This window comes from Hakea prostrata, chromosome 7 (assembly GCF_041222555.1).
Source record: "Hakea prostrata isolate BN-2017 chromosome 7, UWA_Hpros_2, whole genome shotgun sequence".
NCBI classification, from domain to species: Eukaryota; Viridiplantae; Streptophyta; class Magnoliopsida; order Proteales; family Proteaceae; genus Hakea; species Hakea prostrata.
The window spans coordinates 32632241-32650891 of NC_142606.1; positions in this window are offsets into that span (position 1 = coordinate 32632241).

Sequence of the window (18651 nt, forward strand, 5' to 3'; positions counted from 1 at the left end):
ACATCACGAGGAGATGTAAGGGCTGAGCAGATTTTGGATGCATCAAATTCAATTCTTAGTAACTTAGCCTTTTAGTTCCCCATAGTTCGACCCCGTACTTTCTGCTTGCTAGATTAGTATAGGATTTTATTTTTGATTGGTTAGCGACACGATTAGATACCATGGCAAATGGGCCTTAAAAAAATATAGAAAGGCTACTATTCTATGCAAAGATGAAGTCGTCGACCAGGGATTCTTTGCCAAAAATTCTCGACCAAGGAAAGTTTGAAGAATTCGGCAACTAAAGCTAGGTTCAATCAACAAAAGTTGGACTATATGATCGAGAAAGAATGATTGATTGACCAATCAAGAATTGGTCGACCATCTTCACAATAGCAGGAAAAAGTGATTGATCGACTAAGAATGATCGAGAACCATGAGCCAATCAAGCATTCCAAAAGAGAGAGAGAGAGAGAGAGAGAGAGAGAGAGAGAGAGAGAGAGAGAGAGAGAGAGAGAGAGAGAGAGAGAGAGAGTAAGATAATCTTAATCAGTGTCCAAGTACAAACATACTTTCTCTTTTTAAGCATTGTATAAACTCGCTTTTTGAGCACTAATACTCGTTTTTCAGCAACGTGATGAGAAAAGTTCTCATCCGAGACAACTTCTTGAAGTCACCATGTTCAAGGGGGAGGAACAAGTATATGACTTCTCAGCCACAAAAACATGGGTTGACTTCTCAAACAAGTATAGAACACTTTTCGACCACAAAAAATGTTGTTGATGAACCAAATCGAAATATTCAAGCACTACAGTTGTTGACTCCTAAAAGTATTAAGCAAAAGATGTATACAAGCAAGTTCTATCAATTGCAAAAAAGGTTCAAGCAAACCAAGTACAAAAATAAAGTGAGAAAAAGCAAATTGAGTTATAACTCGGGAAAGAACAATCATATCAAATTTTAGCATCATACCATGGTGCAAAGTATTACTCTACGTGACTGTTCAACAAAATCCGCAAGTGCATGAAATCAAACCGAGTAGTATAGAATGAGTAGAGATCGTTCCCTCGAAGATCAATTTGAAACCCAAATTACATACCAATATTCGCTTCTCTTATAGTTATGTAGCTAATCAATACTAATTTTTAATTAATTAATGAGATGTGAATTAAACTATTTCTAATTGAAGCAATTTAATTAGCAAATCAAGTGGCAAAAAAATTAGAGTTTCGATTTCACTAATTATTTCCAAGGATAACAACTTAATTCAATAACACAATTCAATCAATCCCTTTTTCCTGTCGGTAGAATTTTCTCAAATAGACACTTACACCTATTACAGTAATTAAGTCCCTAGTTTGCTTAAACCATCCTATCAGTGACAAATCAGATGTAATTTGGCAAACAACATGAAATTTTGTGGAAAACCAAGCAAGACTGAATAAGCCACCTAAAACTACTATCACATCCACCTAGCCGGTACCCTATCTGGCATACCCGAGTGTGTGATCCACAGCCTCGAAGATCAGTATCAAGGAAATCAACCTCCCACATTTACAATAATATAATCAAGAATAAGACTAAATCAATGTTATACTATATTAACTGAAAGATCAATATACATGTATAGTCAGAGTGCGGAAAAAAAATGATACCAAGATAATAATCAATTGTAGAGTGTAGCAGAAAATCACTCTACAATGTAGATCAAAAGTAAAAAGAAAGATTACAACTGATTCCCAAAATAAAAGGAATAGAAAAGAAGTAATCAAAAACTAAACTAGAGTCTCTTCAAGCCTATAGAGAACACTTCTAAGAGTATAAGTCTCAGTATCTAGCTAAAGCTGAACTAGCACATGGTTGCGACTAATCCTGGTACGATACACCGTCACTGTGGAACTCTTCACCGTTGTAGTCACCGTAGCCAACACCTTTGGCGTAGTATGCGTCATCTGCTTGGGCTTCATAATACTAGCCTTCATAGTCATAAATACCTGCAGATAAGTCTAACAAAGATGTTTGCAAAAAGGAGTGAGTTCAAAAGAATCAGCAAGGCAATTCATTCCATAATATCACAGTAAAGCATGATAGTAAAACATAACATAAGAATGCAAGATGATATGAAACAGACAATGCATGTATGATTCTTATTCTATGTATGCTGGTCTCTATTGGCAGACATGCTTCAAGTCATAGCACCATACTCCTCTGGGTAGGTCTCAAATCAGTCTCCCTCAACCATCTTAGTATCTTGGTTTCTCTGGTGGTAGTTGGGTCCTGCATCCCTCTCGGACATTCCATGGCTGGGTTTAGGTCACCACTCTTTCACATCACCATTGGTCTGAGCAATGGTGCATGTCAAGGTTAAACTTAGCCCAATGCAAGTATTTTACTTAGTTATATCAAGTCAGAGTCAGATACTTCCATTCCTCGCCTCTCGCTATCCTTTCGGGCATCTTTCTCGTTAGAGTTAGCATATCCTATGGCTACAACCAACTCGGACTATGGACTCATCAACCCTATTGGTCATCCACAAATAGTAAACGAGAAGCTCTCATGTCCTCTCACGGGTTGGTTACCGGTCTTAAGCGCCTATGAGCCCAAGTCTACTACTACAACCCTACCAATGAATGGCCCCCACAATGTGATTCATGTCCTTCTCACGGGTTGGTTACTGGTCTTGAGCGCCCACAAACCCCCATTGGTACCACGAGTTACTTGGTCTCAATACCATTCCGAATCGGGTCTGATATAACAGGGACATCCTAGCCAAACACTGCTAGACAAGCCCTAGGTATGTCAACCAATAATCCGGGAAAGAGTCAAGGGGCACCATAGAAAATTTCCCATACCACTTCCACTGATGTCCAAAGATAGAAACGTCAAAAGGACATTCCCCATTCCCAAATTATACTTAAGCAATCACATACCCAAATCAGTCATTCACATGCACAACTGACAATTCAATACATAGAAAGATAATCATTCATACATGATCAAACAAAATAAACGAATTACATGAACAAGACCCACTGTAGTTGAAGAAATTACAGCAGTAATATAATTATAAGAAAGTAAGACAATAGTAGTATGATCATGCAAATCCGAATCATAAACCAAAGATCATGCATTCTAGGTTATTAGAGAATCAACCGTCCTTACCTTAAATAACTTCGAATAATTCCGGAGGAACAAAGAGGACAGGTCCAAGGTTAGCAAACAAACCCTAAACAAGCATAGTTTAATAATTAGGAACAAACCCTAGAATATTAGAAGTCAAACGGATCGAAATAGACAAAGAAATCCATTACTGTCATCTTGGGCTGATTGTGTCACATCCCGCAAAATCCACCTAGGGGGTACCCTATCTGGATTACCCGGGAGGTGATCCACGGTCCCGACGATCCAGTTTAGGAACGATCATAACCACTTAGCACAATAATATAATCAAAAAGCAAGAACAAATCTTTGTATTCAAGTAATTTAATAATAAAAGTCAAGAAAGGATCATAGAAGGATCACAAAAGAGCATCAGAGTACGGAAATGATACCAATAGAATAAATAGTCAAAGTACGAAATGAAGGGGGAAACCTATTCTACAATAACAGCGGAAGGTAGATCGAAATAAAGTAAAGGTTACAACAAGTTCTCAAAAGAAGGGAAAGAAAAGGTAAGCAACTAAGTTACAATTTCTTCTAACTTATACAATGTTTCCTCAATAACATAAACATATGAAACTAGACAAGGCCGAATCCGCAATGAAAAATATCAGTCTTGTATTGATAGTCTTCACCAACGTAGTCACCATGATCAGTAATGTATGAGCCATCAATTTGGTCTTCATAGTGTTGATCATCATAGTCAACAGTAGTAGTACCTGCAAATAAGTCTAACAAAAGATGTTGCAAAAAGGAGTGAGTTTAAAAGAACTCAGCAAGGCAGTTATTCCAAATAACACAGATACATGATACAAAGCATAGCATGAATCAAAATGATATGAAACAAACGATGCAAGTATGAAACTAACTCTATATATGCTAGTCTCTATGGTAGACATGCTTTAAGTCATAGCACCATGCTTCTTTGGGTAAGTCTCAGTAACTCAGCTCCGGTTGGTAATGGATTCTGCATCCATCTCGCACAATACATGGCTGAGGTTTTGGTCACCACTCTCTCACACCTCCATTTGGTCTAAGTATTGGCGCATGTCAAGGTAAAGCCTAGCCCAATGCAAGTCATCTACTTAGTCGTATCATGTCAGATCCGGATACGTCCATTCCTCCCATCTTGGGATCCTTTCCGGTATCCTTCACACTAGAGTCAGCGTATATAACTCACTAGATTCACCAACCCTATTAGTCATCCACAAATAGTACATGGGAAGCTCTCACGTCCTCTCACGGATATAACTCACTAGTCTCGAGCGCCTGTGAGCCCAAGTCTAGCTATTTGCAACCCAACCAATAAATGGCCTCTAACGAGTATCCGCAATGTGATTTATGTCTTCTCATGGGTTGTTTACCGGTCTTGAGCGCCCATCAAACCACACTACTACCACGGGTCGTTCGGTCTCAATGCCTTTCCAATTCGGGTCTGATACAACAAGGATATCCTAGCCAACACCACTAGACAAGTCCTATGTATGTCATCCAATAATTCAGGAAAGCGTCGATGGGCATCTTCGGAGAAAATCTCATACTATTCCCTCCGATGTCCAAGGACAGAAATATCAATAGGACATTCCCCAATCCCAAATCATACCTATTCAACCACATTCTCAATTCCATCATATCATACACCAATGATAATTCATCATATAGAAGAATATATAACATAACATGATCAATCATATGTGTAATTGACAAGAATGAATAGTCATGATAATCAAAGAACATATAAACATGGTACTACTGTTTTAAAGTACATACAACAATCATGTGATACTAGAAATATCATAAAGAAGGTGATTCTTCCAAGTTCTAACATATAGGCATAATTCCATAATCCATGTAATTATGGTAATAATCGTCCTTACCTTAACTCGAATCGAAGATGGTCCAAAGATCAAAAGGGAATGGTCCAAAGGATAGTATTTGCACCCTAGACAATCATAGATAAAAGATAAGAGAAGAAATCGAGAAAATCGGAGCTCGAACAGGTCAAATCGGCAAAATACACAATGCAGCCATCAATTGGTTGACTGGCTCAGTCGACCAAGCCAGACCAAGCCAGTCGACCAAGTGAACAGTGTCGGGCTGAATAGTGCATTTTGGTCCGAAACTGATCTTCCGGAGCTCGGATTGCTCTGAAACTTGGAGGGATTGTTAGGAACAGTAGAAGAACACAATCTAGCAAGTAATTAACATAATCAAATGGTCTAAATAGCAATCCCCAAATTGAAACCCTAATTTCAATATGTTAAACATCATGTTCTATAATGAAATTGATATTGCAAGGAACAATAGGGAGTCAGCTAAGGGAAAGATAAGAAGTAGATTAGGCTCATATGCAAATAAGAAATCAGACTTAGCATGTTATACAATTCAGTTTAGGAGATGAAATCATGTTGCAATGAAGAGAATCATGGAAATGCATAGATAAGAATCGAAATGGGGGCATAGCATAGGTAGAAATGAAAGGGGTTTATGCAATGGCAAGGATAGAACACATTAAGAGATGGTTGCAAGGTTGTAGCATCATCTTCATGGTTACAACAGCAAGTAAGAGAAGGGTTTAGAGTAGAATAGAGAGAGAGTGAGGGAATTCATACCTTGAAGATGAAATTAGAGAAGGGGAACAATGATTCTTGTAGAAGATCATCACCCAAGCCAAGGAGGAGTCTTCCCACGTTCCAAGAGAGTCCCAGAAGTAGAATAGGGTTAAAGCCCCGAAGATCCACATAAATAGAACCCAAAATGACCAAAAAACTAGATTTTCTCTAGCTTATAAATCCTTTGGTCGACTGGGTTGGTTGACTGGCTCAGTTGACCAAGCCAGTAGACCAAGCAATGACAGTAACTTGGGGGAGGGAATTGGAGGGCTAGAACAACTCAAATTGAGGTGGGTTTTCTCCTACAAGTCAATCAACAAGTCTAGATCAGGGAATTACCTTCGAATCATGTTCGGGAGTGCATAGGTCCACCAACTAAGCTCTCCTTCTTCAGGTTGCAGATTCAAAACTTACACTGACAATGCTTCCAAGTATGGAGCACCATCAACAATATCCAAGGGTTTTGGGTCAAACACCCGGATCAACACTAAGGGAGAGGCTTGGATTGACTTTCTAGGGTCTTCTAAACATATCTAAACTGAACTTTGGGTCCCACTTCAAGGTCAAACACAAACAAACCTTTCTTCACCCAAAACAAATAGGGTGTCCTAGCTAGATTTGGGCTGGATTTTATAGATTGGCTGGGTCAATTGGTCTAGTCGACCCAATGAAAAGTACGAAGCAAAAATCAGAATTTTCAAAACACTTCAAAAATTCAAAGGAACTTCTAGAACATTAATCTAAGATTAACTAACATAGATTAGACATCAACATTGATCAAGAGAATGAAATTCTAAATTGATAAAAAATAGGGTTTCCAGAGAAAACAGTCTGTGGATTCAACGGAGAGACTAGAGAGAATGAAAATTCACTATAGAAGAACAAAAATAGTAGATCAATGATAGAAACTAATATAAGAAGGAATCTGACATGCTTTGAAATAAAAAAACAATAGAATGATCACACCTTCATGAAGATTTCGCAAGATCTCTTCATAAAATTCAGTTGTGTAGATCATAGGAGCATTGGAGTGAATGGAGATTCACTCTCAACTACAGACATTGAAGAAGAGGTGTTTGCAAGGATACAAAACCATCTTCATAATCACAGCGATGAGAAGAAATCAATATAAGAGTAAATCAATAGCAGATTAAGAGAGATTTCCAACCTTAATGAGGAATGATCGCCGAAGAACTTGAGAATTTGCAATGGATCTTCCACAACACCAAAGAGAGGGCTTGAGAGAGGCTTCCCATGTTCTCCAGAGGTTTAAGAAACAAGTGTTGTAAAACCCAGCCCTAACCTTGACCCGGAAATCTTGTTATTTGTAGGTCCGATGACCCGGAGTAAAGTAAGAAGTCAGCTTTGGGCCATCCCAGTGGAGGACTTGGTGTCTGGCTTTGGATCCATGAAAGTTGATGATGAAGTTCTATTTATGGAAACTGAATCTTGATGAAGATCGGATTAGTTGATGGACTTGGAGTGCCCTCTATCTTGGTTTGAAGGCATTTCTACCTATTAGGTAAGTCACTTGACTTGTGTGCAAAACCCCTTTAGGATTGGATTTGATCTGGGCCTTCAATTCCCTGTTTTGGTCTTGCTGTCAGCATTGGTCGACTGATTGGTCGACTGGGCCAGTCGACCAATCCACTCGACCAATGAGTGCTGTCTTTGGCAATTAGGTTTTTCTTGCTCTATTTAAGTCCAATCTCGAGTCCACTTCGTATTTGCTGCCTCCAAACTCTCTGGAACGAACCAAAGACCTCTGCAAGTCATCTCCCTTGCATCCTTGGTGTTTTTCTTGACGGATCTTCGTCGAAACTCTTCCTTTTGCATCAAAAGGTATGTCTACTCTCTCTTCTTCTCCTCCATCTTTGTTTTTCTTTCCTTTTTGAGTTGAGACAGTAGAAGAGATGCTGCATTCTCTGTTGCAAACATCTCCCGAACATGATCTCATGATCATCCTAAGGATTTGAGGCTAGAACAATGATCTTAACCATGATCATTGCAAGCTTTTGAAGGAATCATGATCAAACCATGATCTAATCTTGTTAAACTTCTGATTTGAATTCTGATCTCTTTGGATCTTCGATATTGATCATGTTAGTAGTTAATTACTGTGTTTTCTTTCCATGATCCATAATCTATCAATTTCTAGTTGTTCTCTTCTACCATACTATGTGTTCTTCATGAAGCATGGTAGTTACATATATGGTAGGTTTTATTTCCTTATTTAGATTTATGCTTCTAAGCCTTTTTCCTTAAAGATCTAAGTATGTTTTCATGAAACCTTTACCTGAAGCAATGATCCATCCTCCTATTGTTCTTGTCTTTGATTTCTATTTCGAATTCATCAAGATCCATGGTTGATCTAATTATGGTAACTTTTTGTTTCCTAATTTGGATCTTGATATCTTGATTTGATTGGTGTTTTGAGGTCCCCTATATGTTAGAATACTACTGATGTAGTTTACCCCTTGATTAGTATCCTTTTGAACCACCAAATTCGGATTTCATATCTTAAAACTCTGTTTTTTTTAGGCTACTGTCTGCATTGGTCGACTGGACCAGTCGACCAATCCACTCGACCAATGAGTACAACAACTCCAGAATTGGTCTGTGTTGGATGTTTTGGTATCTTTTCTGTTAGGGATCTTTCCTAATATGTTGTATATACTTGTTTAGGACCTTCTTCTCAAGTTTGCCAAGACCTTACTTGATTTCTTAGGATTTCTTTGCGAGTTATAAAAGGTAAGGATGGTTATTTCCTTAATTACATAGATAGCATGAATCTAGTTTCTATATTTGAATATTATTGATATGATTCCTAAATTAGATTCTTACAATGATATACTACTGTTGCATAACTTTGATTACAGTAGCATTACTTATTCATATTAAATTGATTCATGTATGATTTACTTACCAATGTTATACAAGTGATTGTAATTATTGATTTCTTTCCATATATGAAGTTACCATATATGTGATGATATGAATTGATGCATGTGTATGCTTAAGTATGGTTTGGAAAGGAGAGGTGTCCTTTTGACACTTCTGTCCTTGGACTACTACGGGAATATTATGGGATGTTTCCGGAGATGCCCTCTGGACACCTTCCTAAACTGTTGGATGACATATCTAGGATTGTCTAGTAGTGTTTGGCTAGGATGTCCTGTTATGTCGACCCTAATCGGAGGGGTATTGAGACCGAACGACCCGTGGTAGCAATGGGGATTCATGGGCGCTCAAGACCGGTAACCAACCCGTGAGAGGACAGGAATCACATTGTGGGGGCCATTTATTGGTAGGGTTGCATATGGTTAGACTTGGGCTCACGGGCGCTTAAGACCGGTAACCAACCCGTGAGAGGACGTGAGAGCTTCCCGTTTACCATATGTGGATAACCAATAGGGTTGATGAGTCCGTAGTCAGGGACTATGAGGACTCTAGTGTGAAGGATACCGGAAAGGATCGTCAGGGACGAGGAATGGAAGTATATGGATCTGACTTGATGTAACTATGTAGAAGACTTGCATTTGGCTAGGTTTTACCCCGACATGCGCCAAGATTTATACCAAATGGTTGTGAGAGAGTGTGTTGACTTAACCCCCGCCAAGGTTTGTCCCGAGGGATGAAGGACCCATTACCAATCGGCTGCTCAAGACCGGTGAAATGATCCGTGAGAGAATCCAAGATATCTTAAATGGTTGAGGATGTGAGTGGACTTTCCTAAAGAAGTACGGTGCTATGACTTAAAGCATGTTTGCCAATAGAGACCAGCATACATAGAGTTAGATTCATTCATTCATTGCTTGTCTCATATCATATTGCATTTATGATTGTTCTGGAATCCTGCCATTCATGTTATTATGGATTTTTAATCGCCTTACCGAGTTTCTTTGAAACTCATTCCTTTATTGTACAATGTTTGTTAGACTATCCCGCAGTACCGAGTACTATGACGGTCCCTATGAAGAAGCGCAAGGCGAAGAGGCATATCTCCAGGGAAGGTGATTACGGTTACCACAATTACTCTGAAGATCCCGCGAGTGGTTATGCTCCGTACGATGCTTAGTCCGACCATTGAGTGGAAGCGTCCTTGTGCCATTTATGAGATTTACACTTATAAGGATGTTGTCCATAAAGTGGAGAACAATTTAGTTACCCATTGTACTTGCTAATGGGATTAGATTTTGTCTAGTTTATTCTTTTAGAGCTACTTTTCCGCTGGTTGTAGAGTGGGATATTTGCCTCACTTTACTTATCTGTTTGACACTCTGATTATATCTATTATTCTGATTCATTCTTTCTTTATTGGATCTATGGTTTATCTTCCGCACTTTTATTATGATTGTTCATGATCATGTTATTGTTTATGTGGGAGGTTGATCACTCGATACCTGATCTTCGGGCTGTGGATCACACTCTCGGGTATGCCAGATAGGGTACCGGCTGGGAGGGCGTGACAAGTGTGGCTGAAAACCACGTAGTCCCATTAAGTAGAGCATCAAAAACCCTAAAATTAGAGGTTTTACAAAACAGTCCCTGTGACTGTGGGTCGATTGGCCTAGCCGACCCAAGCTGTCACATCCACCCAACCAGTACCCTATCTGGCATACCTGAGTGTGTGATCCACAGCCCCGAAGATCTAGTTTCGAGGAAATCATCCTCCCACATACACAATAACATAATCATGAATAAGATAAAATCAATGTAACATTATATAAACAAAGAGATCAAGATAAGAAGAAGATAATGACAATATAATTAGAGTGCGAAAAGAATGATACCAACATAATAATCAAAATGTGGAGTGTGCGAAAAATCACTCCAAAACTACAGCGGAATTGTAGCTCGAAACTAAAAGGAAAAGATTACAACCGATTCCCAAAAGAAGGAATGAAAAAAAATAATCAAACTAAACTAAGGTTTCTTTCGTCTTATAAAGAATGTCATCATAAACATAAACTAGAGAAACTAAACACGGCCGCTTCCATTCCAAAATAGGGCTAATCCTGGTATGCAACATGATCACACGAGGAATCTTCAACGTAATTTTCGTAACCGCTAGCTGTAACAACCCCCGTATTTCTAACCCGGGATCCGTATTGCAGGTCCGAGAACCCGAAGGTCTAGTTGGGTAAATTTGTGGAGTGTCCAGATAGAAGTCCATGATCAATACCCTGAACCCATGGATCTAGATTCTCTGTCTGAAGAGCCTGCCTTGCTTGGTAGTTGGACTTCTGGAAGGCAAGTGATGTCTGGAGATGTCCGGAATGAAGGTAAGATCTCCCCCATCTCTTCTTTAGGGTTAGGTTGTACTTGGACATCAACCCCTAGCAAAAGCACACTTGTATAGCAAAATACATGGGGGCGGTTGCTAGTGGCGGTCGATTGAACCAAGGGATCGCCTGGAGCGAACGCCTGGTTTTGGTTGAGGGGTTTTGCCCTATTTTGCCCCCTGACCTCTATAAATAGTAATCCTCGCCTAATTTACGAATATTTTATTCGTGGTTACCGTTTTTGGAGGTTAGACGGCTGCGGAGAAGCATCGAAAGCAGATCTGAAATGCTGTTGGAGTCCTAGAAGTTCTACTGACTTCCATAGTTGATTTGGTTGAGGTAAGTTATTCCCTGTTCACTTATGCTCCACCACTTGCTATGATTAAAGTAGATTAGTATTCATCTTTGGTTGTTCTTGATCCTTCCATTGCATTATCTATTCTTTTGATGATCTTGGTTAGATCAGATCCGGAAACGAAACCTTGCTTTCGTAAAAAGGGCTGATCTGAACAAGGGAAGGTTTCTAGATAATCCAATTATGATGATTGTTAGGTTTCCTTTCACCCATTGGCTATAGGAGTGTTAGATTCGAGATTCAGACTATGATCACTCGAAATCCAGATTGAAAACAGATGATCAAAAGCCTGAGTTTTGGATCGAAAACTTACTGTTTTTGGGGCGGTCACTTGTGGAGGTCGCTCAACCTAAGTGACCGGCACGAGCGACCGGCTGGTACACAGTGTCCAATTGGCTTTTGGTTTTGATCCGATTTGATTTAATTGACTTATACCTTATTGTAACCTTGTGTATAGGTGTCCTCTGTTTAAAGAGAAAGTTTTATAATTGTTTACAGATTTCTTTTTACGGATGAATTACTTATATGCAGGTAAGGGCATACAATCCTATCTTTATGAATAGACTTGAACATGCTAGTCCAGTGTCTGTTAGTATTAGCCTTTCATTTTATATGCTGCTGTAATCATGTTCTACATGCTAATCTTGTTATATTACTACTGTTTATTTTGTTTACATATGTACTTTGTTGGTTATGAATATTATATACTGATGATGGTTAGTAAGTGGTTCTGATGGATGAGGTATTCCTTTGAGATATCTTAGCTTGGGATATCAGAAGGTTGTGGAATGGGACACATGCCTACTGATGTCTCCAGCACTGTCATAACTATTGGATGACATTCTTAGGTAGAGTCTAGAGTTGCATGGCTAGGTATCCCACATGCTACTACCCTTTCGGTAGGGGGATTGAAACCGGATGACCCGTGATGACAGTGATGTGACGTTGGTCCATTGTTAGTCATATAAATGGTAAGGTTGCATATGTTAGGGTTGGGCTCATGGACGTCCAAGGAACGGACCGGGTGTCGTGAGGAGTCATGAGAGCATTCCACCCCAATAATATGTGGATGACCATAGGGTTATGGAATGAAGTCCAATAGCGGTAGCCTGTCCGTGAGGATTCTCATTGCTAGGTTGCGAAGGATACTGAACTGAGTTGGTTGGTGCCGTAAGGGATGTATCCAGTCTTTATGTAGTGTGTTACCTATATGACCTTGCATTGGATTAGAAACCCCGACATGTGCCAATACTCATTGCCAAAGGTCGTGAGAGAGTGTTGACTTAACCCCAGCCATGGTTTGAGAGCCAAGTGTGGACCTTCAATTTTACCCAGGATCCCTACAGAGGTAACCAATCCTTGCCGGATCAGAGTGACTAGACATACCCAGAGGAGGGCTGGTGTATATCTTAAAGCATGTCAGCTGTTAGAGACTTACATAGTTAGAATCATAGTATCATTCATACCTTGCACTCATTCATATCATTTATGCATTTCTGATTTATTGGATATATGGATGGGATTTGTTATTGTTTTTATTGAGTTCTCCAGAACTCACTCCTTTATTTGTATATGTTTTATTAGCCTGTGCAGATGGAGGAAATGTATCGGAAGATGGATTGGTTACCTATGAAGGAACCTTCCCGTATGAAGAAGATGTGGCACTGACAATGGGAAATGGAGATAGCCTGTGCGGGAGCTCCTGCGTGTGCATGGAATGCGTTTATCGCACCCATTGATGGACAGAGAAGACAAGTTGCCAGGCAGTTCACTCAACGAATGGAGAAGAATTGGAGGACCCTTTTTCTAGAGATTCATGAAAAACATTACTTAGCCTTAGAGAACGAAAGTGGAAAGAAAATAATTTAACTCTTTTTGATTGCTTCCGTTGAACTCGTTTTCATTTTGATTTATTATTCTTTCATTGATTATTTTATTGGAGTATTTGGACTCCTGTAATCCTTTAATTCATTAATTGAACTATTATAGCTCTTGATTGTCTTTATTTCTATTTATTATTGTTGATAGACTAAAACCGTGGATCCTGTAACGGATCACTCCCACGGTTTGTCGGGCGGGTAACTGAGACCGGCGGGTGGGGTGTGACTGAGTGGTATTAGAGCCATGGTTTTACAAAGTCAAGAATACTTAATACAAGTGTTAGATGAGCAATCTGAGTCATAGATCCATAAGTGACTCAAAAGAACTAGAGTGATTCATAGAACATCTTTTGTTAGAAACAAACTAAGAAAGTAAGTGAATCTTTCTTTTGCATCACTTACTATAAGTCAAGTGAAACACTTTCTCACATTATAATTATCATGAAAGTGCATAAGAGACAACAATATAAATGCAACAAACATAACTGTACTTCATTAATGAGATAACGATTTACATAATTTGGAGCGTACTCTACGCTTTACAAAATGATAGGAAATGAACATGTGCTGAATAAAAACTACAATAAACATATAAACCATAAAGTCAGTCGATACTGAATCAAAAAGGATAAAAGCCTAAGTCTATTACTGCTGTGGTGGTGGTGGTGCTAGTCTCATCTGGTGGAGTATGTCAAGGCACTCTGCTATCTGGCCCCTCATCTTTGCCTGCCCCTACTCGAACTGGTCCATCAGAGTGAACAGACCTCTAGCCCAAGGTGGTGCGACCTCCGAAGTATCCTGAGCCCTGGATGTGCCCCCTGTCTCGAACTGAGAAGGTGGTGGTGAGTATGAATGATCAGCATCATTAGAATCTACATCCATGTCCTCCGGCTCGGCTGGCATCTCAAGTGAGTTTGGTTCGCCCAGTAAGTGCATCTGAGCGACCAATATGTGACCTATCGTGCCACCATGTCCGACCGGAATAGCCTCCTCTCCCTCTAGGTCAACCCCGAAGTGCTTGAAGATCCATGTCAGAAGTCGCCCGTATCCAAGGTTCACTCCCCTCGGATATGTCACTCGATAGATCATGGCATTCTGGATTATGTATGCCAAGACTATCTGGTAGCGGGTGTACACGGAGAAGGTCATCATAGCTTGCATGAGTGAAATCTCACTCTGATGATCTGCCTTACGCAGCAGGTTCCGTGCTATGATCCATGAGATAAGCCGGCATGAGGGAAGCAGCTCGACCACTAACTCTACCCCGCTGCACTCCTGCATGCAAATGCCTGAGTAGATGAGAGCCCTCTCCTCCTAGTGGATGACATCATTTGACTCTGCCCCCGGCTCGAACCATCTCCTGTCGCTGTGGATGTATGGCACGTCAAGGATGTGAGCCAGCTCCTCAGTGGTGAAGCATATGTCTGTAGTCTTCACCCAGCTCTCTATCACTAGCCTGGTGTCATGCTCTCCCAACTCTCTCTCTGTGGAAGGTCAGGTTGCTGTAGAATAACCTGACTAGCTTTGGATAGGCATCCTCGTTCAAGAACAAGGTACCTCTCCAACCCATCGCCGCAAACCTACTCTCGATCTTGAACTGCTCTACCTCTGAAGTCACTACCGGTCGACCATACTTGATCGAGCGCTAAATAAATTGGTTGAAGTACAACTCCTGTGCCTCCGGTGATCTGAAGTAGTTTGGATGGACGGGGTCATGTGCGTCACCTCTACTTGGACCACTACCTTGGCCGCGAATCGATACTCTCCTACCTCCGCGGGTAGCCATCTAGTGTGAAAAATCTGTTTTTAGGCGAAAAAGATGCAAAATGAGAGTTATGACATGTCTAGTAATTACCTGTTAGTTTAAAAATGCATAGTGAACAGTAGATCTATGCCTAGACATGTTTTGCGAAGTAAAAGAAACATTTTGCATCAAAGAAAACCTAAAAATAGTTGCACATTGTAGTCTCTAACATGCAAACCATGGAAATGAAGGGTTTTGTGAGAAGATTACTTGTGTTGTCACATCCCGCCCTAAATCCACCAAGGGGATACCCTATCTGGATTACCCGGGGAGTGAATTACTGTCCCGCCGATCATGTTTAGGAACAATCATAGTCACTTAGCACAATAATATAATCGAAAGCAAGAACAATTCCTTGTATCCAAATAATTTAATAATAAAAGTCGAGAAGTACCTCAGAAGGATTCACAAATAACATCAGAGTGCGGAAAGGATTTCATTAGTATAAACAATCAAGTGTGAAAAGGAGGGAGTAAAGCCTAGCCCAATGCAAGTCATCTACTCAGTCATATCAACTCAGATCCAGATACGTCCATTCCTCGCCCCCGGCGATCCTTTCCGGTATCCTTCACACTAGAGTCAGCGTAATCCCGGATTACGGATTCATCAACCCTATTGGTCATCCACATATAGTAAACGGGAAGCTCTCACGTCCTCTCACTAGTTGGTTACCGGTCTTGAGCGCCCGTGAGCCCAAGTCTATCCATATGCAACCCTACCAATAAATGGCCCCCACAATGAGATTTATGACCTCTCACGGGTTGGTTACCGGTCTTGAGTGCCCACAAATCCCCATTGCTACCACAGGTCGTTCGGTCTCAATGCCCTTCCGATTCGGGTCTGATACGATAGGGACATCCTAGCCAAACAACTAGACAATCCTATGTATGTCATCCAATAACCCGGGAAAGAGTCGATAGGCACCATCGGAGAACATCCCATACTATTCCCTCCGGTGTCCAAGGATAGAAGTGTCAATAGGACACTCCCCAATCCCAAGTTATACCTAGACAATCACATATTCAAGTTCATCACTTCTCATGCATCCAATATATCTTCATAATACAAGTTAAATCATGATATTGAAATGAATCATCATAGACATAAGTAAACAAGAATAGTAATGTAACATGACAAGAGTATAAAGATTTCAATACTACTGTTCTAACACGTATATCACAGTCTTATAACGATTAAAAGAAATCAAGAGATTCTATTCATAAATAAGAACATAAATCATAAGTTGATGATCTATATGTTTATGGAGATAACCATCCTTACCTTAGGTTGAGTTGATGATGAATTGAGAATACCAAGAAATAGTCCAAAAGAAGTGTTAAGGCCCTAAACAAACATCAATAATAAGTTAGAGAAGGAATCGGGAAGATTGGATGTCAATTGGATCAAAACTGGCCAAGGTTGCTGTCAGCAACAACTTTGGTCAATGGTTTTGGTCGATGGTATCGACAAAATGATCGACCAAAATGATCGACCAAAATTGTCTTCAAGACAGAATAGAGGATTTTGGGGATTTTGGTCCGAAATGGGTCTTCCGAGGTTCGGATCGATCTGAAACTTGGAGGCATACTTAACAACAGTAGTAGGACACTATAAATCAAGGAATTAACCCAATCCAATGGTCTAATTAAAAAGCCCCAATTTGAGCTATCAAGTTCAAGTGATAAACATCATGGCATGAGTTGGAATTGATTGCATTGATGAGGAATAGCATGCAATAGCTAGAGGAACTAATAGGAGTTCGATTGGAATCATATGGCAATGTTAAACATGAACATAATACACTTTATAGTTCAGTTTGATATCAAATGGTATGATGTTAATAGGTAAATCATGGAATACATATGCTAGGCATGAGATATAAGCATTAGCATCATTGAATGGCTAAGGGAATCATGGATTGAGCATGAGTAGGCACTTGGAGTGGTGGTTGCGAGGTTGCAGCACCATTCCAAATGTCCCATCCGCAAGATGACAATAGAAAGGAGTAGAAAATGGTAGGGTAGAGAGTGGAATGAAGAGTCTTACCTTAGTGTAGAAGATGAAGGCAAGAATCAATGATAAACTAAGTGTCTTTGATGAGATACCCTTCACACTAACCAAGGAGCTGCTTTGGGGAGCTCTCCCCACGTTCCCAGGTGAGAGAAATAATTGCAAAAGGCTCAAGGCTCGAGGTCATATTAAATAGAAAATGAATATTCCATGGAATCATTAACTTGGCAGACTGGGACATTTTGGTCAATGCTTTTGGTCGATGGTATCGACCAAAATGATCGACCAAAATGATTTCAGCAGAAAACTCATGTTTAGAACAACAACTTCAAGTAGGGATTTGAAAGGCTATACAAGGTCAAATTGAGTGGGGTTTTCTCCTACAAGTCCATCAAGGAGTCTAGTTTCAGGAAATATATTCGGATTGAGCACATGAGTTAATTTGGTATTTCAACTAATTCACCCCTCTTCGGTGTGCAGATTCAAAACTAACACTGACAATGCCCTCAAGTGAGGGGCATCATCGTCAATGTTCACGGGCTTGGGTTCCGACACCAAATCATCAACCAAAAGGGTCCACAAGTTTCATTTCCCCCACTTTGGGTTTTCGGACCTACAAACATTGTAAAACCCAGCCCTAACCTTGACCCGGAAACCTTGTTATTTGTAGGTCCGATGACCCGGAGTAAAGTAAGAAGTCAGCTTTGGGCCATCCCAGTGGAGGACTTGGTGTCTGGCTTTGGATCCATGAAAGTTGATGATGAAGTTCTATTTATGGAAACTGAATCTTGATGAAGATCGGATTAGTTGATGGACTTGGAGTGCTCTCTATCTTGGTTTGAAGGCATTTCTACCTATTAGGTAAGTCACTTGACTTGTGTGCAAAACCCTTTAGGATTGGATTTGATCTGGGCCTTCAATTCCCTGTTTTGGACTTGCTGTCGGCATTGGTCGTCGATTGGTCGACCGGGCCAGTCGACCAATCCACTCGACCAATGAGTGCTGTCTTTGGCAATTAGGTTTTTCTTGCTCTATTTAAGTCCAATCTCGAGTCCACTTCGTATTTGCTGCCTCCAAACTCTTTGGAACGAACCAAAGACCTCTGCAAGTCATCTCCCTTGCATCCTTGGTGTTTTCTTGACGGATCTTCGTCGAAACTCTTCCTTTTGCATCAAAAGGTATGTCTACTCTCTCTTCTTCTCCTCCATCTTTGTTTTTCTTTCCTTTTGAGTTGAGACAGTAGAAGAGATGCTGCATTCTCTGTTGCAAACATCTCTGGACTTGTTCTCATGATCATCCTAAGGATTAGAGGCTAGAACAATGATCTTAACCAATATCATTGCAAGCTTTTGAAGGAATCATGATCAAACCATGATCTAATCTTGTTAAACTTCTGATTTGAATTCTGATCTCCTTGGATCTTCTATATTGATCATGTTAGTAGTTAATTACTGTGTTTTCTTTCCATGATCCATGATCTATCAATCTCTAATTGTTCTCTTCTACCATACTATGTGTTCTTCATGAAGCATGGTAGTTACATATATGGTAGGTTTTATTTCCTTAT